Source organism: Fukomys damarensis, unplaced genomic scaffold (genome assembly GCF_012274545.1).
Source record: "Fukomys damarensis isolate Sample0158 unplaced genomic scaffold, DMR_v1.0_HiC HiC_scaffold_95, whole genome shotgun sequence".
Lineage (NCBI taxonomy): Eukaryota > Metazoa > Chordata > Mammalia > Rodentia > Bathyergidae > Fukomys > Fukomys damarensis.
This window is the reverse complement of record NW_022901007.1, coordinates 27,216-38,951: the sequence shown is the minus strand read 5'-3', so window position 1 is coordinate 38,951 and position 11,736 is coordinate 27,216.

Genomic DNA, 11,736 nt, shown 5'->3' with positions numbered 1-11,736 from the left:
GTGCCTTTATGTGTGTGTCTGATGCAGCCCTGCCGAGCCCTGCTCAGGCTGAGAAGGCACAAGCAGACCAACAGTTTTCCAGCCCGCTGTGCCAACTGCCTGTGTTAATGGCCATCTCCCATCAAAAAAGAACCACGATTGCCTCCCAAAATGGCTAACCTGGGCTTCAGGAGGGCGGTGTTGAAAAACACTTACCAAAAAAGATTCACATCTTCAATATAGGTAACTTTATGAGTTTGGGCATGGCCAGACGCCTATAAAAACATCATCAGTACCAAAGTCATTCTTGTATTGTAAACTAACACACTCTTTGTGCGTATTTATTGGACAGCATGATACTTTAACAGATGTCATTTCTATGTGTTGGGAATCTAAAGACAGTGAAGCTTGTTGCTGGGTGCCAACGAATGGTTACAGAGGACTTAGTTCTCATGTTCTATAGCACAGCAGGACAGCTTTGGTCTACAATGATTTATCACATGTATTAAGGGAAATGGAATGGCTCTTCTCTTTTAGAGTAGGATCCTCATGGTAAATTCTGTCCACTGTCTGTTTCGTACAGTTCAATAGATAATGGTCTTGACTCACAAAATGAAAGTAAGTCAAAAGAAGAGTAACATTTTAAAACAATTAAATTGCTACTGAACTCAGATTTCTATGGCTGGGAGTACAGTTGTACTGAGTGTGGTCACAGTTCTTCACCTCATACTGGTTTTTACTATGTGGATATACACAGAGAGCTAGGAACACTGAGACCATACAGTCTGTGAGATTTACTACCTGATGGTTTCAGGAAAAAAATGTCTAAGCTTTTTTTGTAGGGAAACATTTACAGCTAAATGAAAGGATGGAACAGATTGCTTCAAAATCAGCACAGGAAGAGCATGTAAAACCTAAGGAGGCAAGGACTACATCTTCTGAACTGCTGAAGTTCTAGATTGTTTATTAAGTTTACTGTACTATTCTGTCTTTATCAAAGTTTATCATTTCCTTAGCAAAGATAAAAAGAAAGTATTCAAGGGAATAATAGGAAAATGTGGCTGAGCCCCCTGCCCAATTTACTAGCAGGCTCTGGTAGAGACCAAAGTCCTGGTCTGTGAAGCTTCAAGGCCCTAATTGAGAAAACATTACAGTTGAGGAGTGTGACTTCAACAAATTCCTTTCCCTAAATTATGGTTTCTCCAATTGACCTGAAAGTTGCGGGTTCATTAAGACTCTATCATGTTTGCCCTTTGTTCCTTCCCCAGGAATGCATTCCGCCCCTTTCATGAGCCTTGCATGTGACAATGGCTATTGCCAGATGTCTCACATAAATCCTACCCTGTTTCTTCCCATACTTATAATCAATAAATACTGGAAGACTTAGGAGACTGGTGTTTTTTTGGCCAGATAGGTTCACATGACCCCAGATACCTGCTTTTGGTTTAAGTCACCTTGTTTCTGTGTCTTTCTTTCTTTCACTTTGTGTCATATTGCCTTGTAGGAGATTGAGTCTTTTGTTCAGGACTTCAAGTAGGGAAGGTGTGATGTGTAGGGGAAGAACAAAAAGGGAAAAGAAAAAAATGTGAGAGAATGAAAAGATGAAAATAAAGTGTTTGTAGATGGGGAGGGGAGGAGGGGGTGAAGGGAGGGCAGAGGTAAGGGGAAAAAATGAGAATCAAGACTTGCCATGTAAAGGTACATGATCCCAACAATGAATGTAACTGTACTGTATCCCTAAAATGTACCAATAAACTCAATAAAAAAAAAGAAAAAAAAAAGAAAACAGTCCCTCATTTCTCTATATCTGAATGGCTATTTTCACCAGGATTCCTTTCCAGGAATAGAATTTTGTGGATGGCAGATCAGTGCTATTTAACGGAAAGAGCCACTTTACCTATGTGTCATTCAGTTGCTGTGAAAGAACTAGGCCATTTAAGGGCACCTGCACAAGAAGAACAAGGAGGAAATTTGGCCAAGGGCAGCCAGATCCAAGTGGTAACAGCCCCATGCTACAGCAACATCTGCTTAACCCATAATCAAACGACTGCACACACAAAGTGTGCAATAGAAAAACACAAATTTCATAATGAAAGGTAACAACAGCCTTCTAAATTCTAAGAATAAACGGGAAGTCTATTAATGTGTCACTTGCCCTTTGTGCTGATTGCCCTTTCTGCCATTCTCATAACAGAGACAAATGACAAATATACCTGGATAACAGCCAATTCTCCTTCCTTTGAGTAAAGGGAGCAGAGGGTCACGATGTATAAGGAGAGGTGGAGGAGGAGGAGATAAATCTCATCTGCTTTAGACTTTCACAGTTCACCCCATCCGATGCATCCAGTGGTTGCTGCTGCTGCTGCTGTGTGCCCTGAAGCAATGTCCACACCTTGTCCCACACTGTCACATGAGGACAAAAAGCAAACCTGAGTGGCGTCCCTATGTCACTCTTCAGAGCAGCTGAGAAATTAAAATCCATCAAGGGCTACCCATTTTATTTCCACTTCAAGGAATAACCTAACAAAATGTCCTCTTGTCAAGACCTATATTGGCCTATGTTTGAGAACCTGTATTTGAGGACATAGCTCATTGTTTCCTCAAGCTCCACATCCATGGATCCAACCAACCCTGGGCCAAAAATATTTGAAAACAGTTGGCCTGCACTGAACATTTACACATTTTCTTTTCCCTGCTTCATGAAAAAAGCAATGAGGAAAATATCTTGTATGATTACACCACATTCAATTTTATAAGTAAGCCAGAGAAGATTTAAGTACACAGATGATTTAAGTGCACAGATTAGAAAAAAATATCACACATTTTTAGAATGAAAACATAGGCAAAACCTAGATTTGGGAATCTGCATGGGTCCCAAACCACAACCTCAGGAATAGGAGGCACAATTATAATGCAAGATTATCAGACTGAAACTCTCTTAGGACACTCAGAGCCACCTAAACCAGAATTCATCTAGCTAAAAATGCCTTCCATTTTTTCCCTCCACTTCCAAAAGGAAGAGACAAAAGGAAGAAAAAAAACTGAGACCTTAGGAGTGTCCAAATTTCCGAAGACCTCTGCACCAAGGCCCATATTGGTGAAGACAGACAAAGGGACAGAGTCTTGATATCAGCAGCCTTTCCCCTGGAACTCCAGAGTCAAGTCCACTTGTGCCTTCACTGTGCCTCAGATAACCTGGGGTCCTCGAAAGGGGAGAAGACACATAGAAGTAAGGAGTTCCTGGATCTGCAGTTCCCTGGACCAAAGGAAATGGCTAAAAAAAACTGAGACCCTAGGAGTGTCCAAATTTCCGAAGACTTCTGCACCAAGGCCCATATTGGTGAAGACAGACAAAGGGACAGAGTCTTGATATCAGCAGCCTTTCCCCTGGAACTCCAGAGTCAAGTTCACCTGTGCCTTCTCTGTGCCTCAGATAACCTGGGATCCTCAAAAGGGGAGAAGACAGATAGAAGTAAGGAGTTCCTGGATCTACAGTTCCCTGGGCCAAAGGAAATGGCTGACCCTTAGAAGGGGCTGATTCCTTTCTCTTGAACCTCCCTGATCTGCAGGCCGAGTGCAAGGTCCAATTTCAAATCCTGACCAAGAGCTCCAAGCTGCCCTGGGGGAGGGATATTTCTTCCCCAGCTCCTTCACTTCTGCCACATCCCATGCAAAGATCAGCTGCCTACATTGGATAATATCACAAAGTAAACTTTATTAATTTCTTCCAGAATCCACAGGAAACACCATATTTTCTCACCAAAATAAAATAAATCTTTCCTTTTAAATCAAGGTCATCCAAAATTCTTATAAGTTAAAACACCACATTAGCTTGAAAGCATCCCCTGGTTTCAGTGTGTGTGTTCAATATTATATTATATAGATACAGCTGTAGTTAGATAACTGAATAAAACAATAATGAATGTGATTTTAACCACTCAAAATTTGAGTCCCTAGAGGGTTGCTATAGCAACTGAAGATAGTAGGCTTTGTGTTTTTGATATTTTCTATGATAGTAAGTGTTCAATTTGTGCTTCCATATATATGGTTTGAAATTCCAAAGTTAACTTTGTCAAGGTAATCGTAACTTTACTTCTTTTCAAATCCTTCTGCAGCTGGTATACCTACTAACAAAACTGCGGCGATACACATGTGTGATTCTTTGCAGCATCACCTTTAAAGGAGGTTACAGACCAGTGAGAAAGGCTGACCACACACAAGCATTTCCAACACAAAAAGGCAACACCGAGACACACACTTTTAATTTTGAACTCTATTGAAACTGCTCGTTTTTCATTTCAAAGGAGTTGATTTTCAACCTGGGATCACAGTGCTTGAATAACCTGGGGAACTTTAATAAGAAACTGGGTCCACCCCAGACCAATTTCACCAGAACCGAGGAATAAGCCAGAATCAGTGTAAAACAGCCCAGGTGATTCTGCTATTGGAGGCATTGCTGAGAACTGTACACCTCACCCTGTATTTTTTGAGAGCACAAACCAGCTTTCTCCTATAATATCACAGATTCCCACCAAAAAAATTCTCCCACTGTAAAAGGGAAAAATAAAATATTCCCAACCTCAAATACTCCTACTTGGAGTAGTCCAAGTCCAGGACATTTGAGAACAAAAGAGTAAGAGCAAACTGAACTAAATGTGCTGATAAATTATTGGAAAATCTTAGGGCTTTAGAAGTGATAGCTTACATTTTCCAGTCCAGTCACAGTCCACAAATACAAAGAGCAAAAGATTATTTTTCATGAAAAATTAAGAGTTAAATGGAAGATAGAAAGAGCAGTTTCATTTTGTAAGGCACTTCATGTTTCAAGGAGCATGTGAATGAAGGGTGTTTGTCCTCACTACCAAGCCAATCTGGACAACGACTCCGACAAGCAACCACATACAAAGAAAATAATCCTGAATTCCTAATGTTGAGGATTTAAAAATAACTGAGAAGTGAGATACAAAGGAAAAAATAGGTGAACACTGACAAAAATTTTAACCAGCTTCAAAATCATTTACAGTACTGATTACAAAACTTTTAGGAGCAATAAAAAAAGTAAGAATGAATTTAGAACATACAGTCTGGTGCTCTTGCACACATGGCTCCTTCATGGCTAGAGAAGCTGCACAGGGGGACAGGATGTGAAAAGGCAGTGACTTCAGGCCTGAGGGTGCATCCTGTGCAGGCTCAGGGTATTTAAGAAACCTCCCTCAGTGACTCAACCTGGGGAGAACATGGTGATGCTTCCATTTCTCCAGATATGAAGCAAGAAGGATGACAACTGACTTAAATTCTCATGAAGAAAAGGGACGAACACAAGACTGTGCACCATGGTCATTTTGTCCCCACAGCAGGGGGAAAACAGCGGGTGGGACACAGGCAAAGCCAGCAAAGGGAGTGGGAGTGACTCAGTAGAGAAGAGCAGGTACAGAGGGTGAATAGCTCAGGAGCAAACTGGGAATGAAATAAGTTATTAAATAAAAGGGCCAGGTTTGGCTCATTGCTGGAGAGTGTATGTAGCACACTTGAGGACCTGGTTCGAGCCCCAACACTACACAAATAATAACCCCTTAAAACATAAAAGAAAGAAAGGGAAACAGATCAACTCCAGCCGAGATGGGGAATGAGCAGCCTGCAGATGAATACTTGGAAGAAGCAGGAATGGAGTGGGAAGGAGGCAAACCCAGTAAAACCAAGAGCCTACAGAATGGGTGGACTGGGGCCTGAGGGCCAGGCCATTTACACTCTCATCCACCAGAACTCCAGAGAGCAGAGAGCAGGCCCAGGAGACTGCGTGTCATGCAAGATATGGAGGATGGCCTTTGCATGACTGTACTCCGGTCTACACACGACTATGTACTACATATATCCCTTATAGAGAGGTGTCTATATACTTTCTATATGTGTTATACAGATCTGTGTGCGCATTCTACATGTCCATATACTTTATGCTGCTTTCTTTTTCTTTTTTTTTTTTTAACCAGGGATTGAACTCCAGGTGCTTGCAAGGCAGGCAGTGGCATCACTGAGCTAAATCCCTGGCACATATCCATATACTTTAAATGTTTGAAAGTGAAAGATGTGTCATTCCTCTTTACAGTTAGGTCAATGTCTTAGAAATTCAAGTCACAAAAACATCTGTGAACTGTGTGAGAATGTGGGAGTGCGTGTGTGATTCTTTGGATTTTTATCAAGGGGGAGAGTACAGGAAAAGGATAAAGAAAGAACTCTATTTGGTACTTTAATAAGCTGCTCTGAAAATAACTTCATAGGGCTGAGAATTTCGCTAAGTGGTTTTGCCACCTGCCTTGGCAGGACAAAGACGTGAGTTCCATCTCCCGTACCAAACACAAAAAACAAAACAAAACAAAAAAATCCATAAACATAACTTGATAATGAGATGAATAAACTTTGACCCAGCTATACCTCTGCTTGGTATCTTTCCAAAACGATTAAATAATCATAGCACAGTGATATAATCACACCCATATGTAAAGGCCCTCGCTGGGTCTCCCTTGACCCGACTTCTCCCACAGGCCACCAAATCCCAGCACAAGCCTATTTATGAGCCTTTGCAGAAGGACCAAGCCCTTCCCAGAAGTAAGGGGAGATGCATACTGAGATTCCAGAACAAAGTATGGGCCAAGACATAGCAACCATGATGACTGAATCCATTTCATACAAAATTACATCATGTACTGAGCCACCATTTTCTAGATTTACAATGCCATGGAACTCAGCACCCCCAAATCCTTTTGCAGAATGATGAGAAACACAATTCCCATGGCAGTTGAGGAGAAATATCATCACCATGTCATTTGAGGGCTGAAATCACTCATCTTTCCACAAGACAGATAAATGGACCACTGGGAGTGGAAGACAAGTAGTCAGGGAAGGCATGAAAGTAGGAAGATGAGACATGTGGGAGGGTGAGGTGACTACCAGGCAGCCAGGGCTATAGGGTCTTTGTGATGGTGAAGAAAGTCAGAGGGTCAGATAGGCACCCGATCCTCCAGTGGATGAGGTTTTACACTGTCCTCAGCAGTGGCCTTTTAGGAGGGACATGGGGGCATATATATGGTGAAGGGGCTGGGAAATTGGGAGTGGGATACCTGGAACAGAGGTTGTCTGAACTGCTGCCAAGGTGACTAGGGGAAATGGAGGAAACCAGGAAGGGACACCACATAGGAGCTGGATAGAAGGAAAGGAGTTCTGTATCAGAGACTCAGGAATAGTTGAAGCAACATAATGGGCCTTAAGAAGGCACAGGCCTGGGTCAACTGCTGCAAGAGGGACAAAGGAAGACATCTTTCGATGAAGTGAAGGACACCACAGAGTCCAGGAATCTTCCTGTACACTTCCATTCCCTAGGGACATAGGAGTGTGAACCACAGAACCAGACAAGACAAAAGCATTCCCAAGGCCAGGACACAGGAAGGAGGCTCAGGCTGCAGTTTCAGACTACAGCAGCTCCCATGAGAAAGCAAGCTGAGAAAGAGAGGCAATGAATGCTGAAGACCATACTAAAGAGAGGGGAACACACTACATAAAGCTGAGTGGTACCTGCAAACCGGTGAGAGAGGCAAATTGGATGTCACTGGGACATTATTTCTACAAATCAAAGACCTGGTCACCAAGCATGGTATGCCCTGCACCCTCATCCCACATGAGTGAGAGATACAAAGCCTCAGGGTGTTCTAAGTGCGGCTTCTTTCATGCATGTTTGGGCAGGAGTCAGGACATCTGCACAAATATTGGTGATGACTCTCACCTGTCTGCTGCAGTCTCCATGGGTACAACAACCCACCCCTCCCCAGCAACCACAGACACAGTTCCAAGCTGCAAAGTCACCTGCATTATGACACCTGAGCTGTGTCATGACCCTGACCCTCACTGTGCACTCTGACACTCTGCCAGCCTCTGTGGACAAGGAATTTATATCTGGGCTTTCCAATTTGGCCTCACTTAGTCTGATCCTACTCCTCTCAATATGTACTCAATATCTATTTCTTCCCTCAAAATTCCAGTCATACCCATCTCATGAGGAGGTTGAGATGGCACGACACATTGAACAGAACAATTTTCTTGGATCAATGGGTGGATTAAACGGTAGTACCGTAGACTGCCTGGGGTTTCCCTGTGAAATGTCCCTGAATATGATATACTCCTAAGTGAAATAAGTAAGTCACACATGTGTAAATACTTAATAGACTCTGTCGTGTGAAGAAACTATAATACTACATAAGATCCTGATGAGATATTTGACAATGTGAACCAGGAAGAAAAGAGCTTAAGGTGTAGGCAAAGTGGAAAGCATAGGGCAAGGATAATAAGTGTAATGAAAAAAATAGGAGAAAATGAGAAAATGGAAATAAAATGTTAGTAAATGGGAAGGGGAGTAGGGAGTGAAGGGAAGGCAAGGACAAGAAGAAAAAGTGAGAGCCAAGACCTGACATGTAAAGGTACAAGATTCCAACAATGAATGTAACTGTACTGCATACCTAAAATGTACCAATAATCTCAATGAGGAAAAGAAAAATATCCATGAACACCAGCCTGCTCAGATGCATGGCTGTTTCACTCGGGACAAATGACTGTTCATGTTGGGCCCTACAACCACTCTTAGGGGAAGCAGGGCCACCTTAGGAAGACAAGGCTACCTGTGGGCTGGGTCCCACACCTGACCAATAGTGTCCTATTCATGTTGGTTATAGGACCTGCTGAAGGACCTTCTCAAAAGATGGAGCTGCAATAAAGCCCAGCCCATGGCTGAGTCCCCCTTACACCTGTACATCAAAGAGCAATCCAAGTAGCAGCACAGTCCTATTTTACTCCCATTCCACCCATAGACAACACTTCCAAAAAGTTAGTGGTGATGTGTACTGTGAAGTCACTGCGAAGTGCAGGATAGGGGAGCATACCTGGGACAATTGAAGGAATCTCAAACACAATTAGATCCTAGAGTGAGTCCAACACTTTCTTTTCTTGGAATGCCATTTTCCACTGTGCTTGCATAACACGTTGGAGAAGGATGCAGCACAGGATTGCCAATTTGGCTAAGTCCAAATATCATTTAAACTGTGGTATCTGATGTCTGTCTTCCTCTGTGTAATGGACAGGCAGGAAATAGAAGACAAGGGAGGTGAAGTATAAAACTGTGCAAAGCCATGTAAGGAAAAAGCAAGAAAATGAGGATGCTGGATGTGAATAGGAGGTAGCATGGGCAATAGGGACTTGTGGATGCGAGGAAAAAAATGAGAGTTCAATGGGCACCTGTTCTTGCAGTAGCTGAGTGGGCACAAGGTACTCCACAGTGGGAATGTAGGAGCGAACAAAATGCTTTCATGTAGCAAAAGGACTGGGAATTTAGAAGAGAGACCGAGGAATGGAGGGAGCCCACAGTGTGAGTTTGATGGCTAGGGAAAAAGTAGGCAACCAGGAAGGGGAATCTCTGAGAAGTGGGAGACAAGAAAAGGAGTACTCTTTCAGAAACTGTAGAAAACTCTAGCCAAGTTACTGGACCTTAGGAAGCACAAGACTCTGTGAAGGACTGCAAGAGGGCCTGAGGAAGAGCATTTTTTCCAGAGCGAAAGAAAAACCAGGCAGACAAGGCATAGTCTCCTAGGAAGCCAGTTATGCCATCTTTGGAGTGTGAACACAAGAATTTGAGGGAAGAAAATTGTTCACTGTGCCACTGTGGAGACTGAGGAGGCTGATTCAGGCCACAGAACTTCTTACTTCGAGGTATGGCTTGAAATTCTGGAGATGGAGTGTGATGACAGTCATATGGTCCTTTGAAATACCTAGGTAAAACTGTGCTGTAACTGAAAACCACAGACAAATGAAAGCTGGCTGCTACTGCTACTCAATCTCTCTTAAAATGATATGAAAATGTGAAAGACAGAGTGTCAATTCACCTGCTGACTGACTTCTGGGATCTGTTCAGGAAGGTGGTTGAGGCCCTCTACCCCAGGCCAACAGGACTGAGAGTCAAAATTTCTCAGTGTCCTCAGCACCTCCTCACACTTGCATCGCTGACCAGGAGTCAGGAGACAGGCTTAAATGGATGGGCGTAAGACTCAGGCCTTAGCTTTGTGCTGCTGTCTCCATGGTTCCCACTATGAACCCTTCCCCAACCCCATGCCCACTCATCTCAGCTGCCAACTCTGCAGCATTATCACAGCCTAGTTCTGGGTTTGCATGGGCCCGCATTGTGCACTCTCACTCTCTGCCAGTCTCCAGTAATATTGTATTGACATATGGACAATTGAAATCCACCTCCACGACTCTGATCCCACACCTCTCATTTCAATTTTCCTCCCTCACATATCCAGGTCACAACCTGCTCCATGGGAGATTTACAGAGCAGCACAATTTTCACAAAACCACGGCCCTGGCTCAAAGACAGGATGAGCAGATGAAACACCCAAATGCTTGAGTTTCCCGTATGAAAGTCCCCTGAATCTCAGCACCCTAGGACCTTTTGCTGTTTAACTCAGGGCAAAAGGCCCTTCTCCTTGGGGCTCAAACCACTCTTCTTGGAGGAAGGGCCACATTACGAAGGCAGGGCATTGTGACGGCTGGTTCCTCCACCTGGGAGAATGTGGCCTGCTCAGCTGAGGTGGGCCAGGATCTGGACCAGGACTTTGGGAACAGACGGAGCTGCCCAAAAGATCAAAGGGCCTGGCTGGGTTGGCTATAATTCTGCATGTCTCAAAGGACCCCAAATCCCAGCATAGGCCTATTTCCAAGTCTTTGCAGAAAGAAGAAGCCTATCCAAGAAATAAGGAGAGATGCATCCTGAAAGTCCAGAACAAAGTACAGACCAGGACATAGCAACAGCAATAGTTGAACTCACCTCATAAACAATTATGTCATGGACTGAACCACGATGTTCTAGTCTCGAAATGCTGTGGAACAGAACACTTCCAAAGCATGTTGCAGAATGATGAGATGCACCATCCCCAAGGTGGTTGAGGACAAAGGTCAAATCCATGTCATTTGAGGGTTGAAATCACACACGTTCCCAAAAGAGAGAAAATTGGACAACTGGGAGTGGAACCGAAGTAGTCAGGGCAGCCATGAAAGAGGGAAATAGAGACATGTGGGAGGATGAGGTGACTAAGAGGCAGCCAGGGCTATAAGGTCTCTGAGATTGTGAAGAAAGCCAGATAGTCAGATGGGAACCTGGTCCTGCAGTGGCTGTGTTTGTTCAGTGTCCTCAGCAGTTGCCACTTACGAGAGAACAGGAGGCTCTAATGTGTTCAAGGGGCTGGAAAACTGGGAGTGGGATAAGCGAAATGGAGTTAGGACAAAATGCTGCCAAGTAGGCTAGGGGAAAAAGGGAAACCAGGAAGGGGCAGTCCACAAGATGAAGAAGGGTGGAAAGAAGTTGTGTAGCAGAGACTCAGAAGAACTGAACCAACATTAAGAAGGCACAGGCCTGTGATAACTGCTGCAACTGGGATAAAGGAAGCCATCTTTCCATAGAGTGAAGCACATCACACAGTCAAGGAACCGTCCTGTATGCTTCCCTGCCTGGGGACATTAGATGGAGAACACAAGCAACAGATAGGACTAAAGTGTTCACAGTGCCAGGGAACAGGAAGAAGCCTCAGCTTGCCATTCCAGGCTACAGAAGTTCAAATGTGACAGGGAGCTGAGAAAGACTGGTGATGAATGGTGATGAGCATAGCAAAGAGAAAAGAACACTCTACATAAAGCTGAGTTGTACCGGAGAACCGGTGAGAGAGG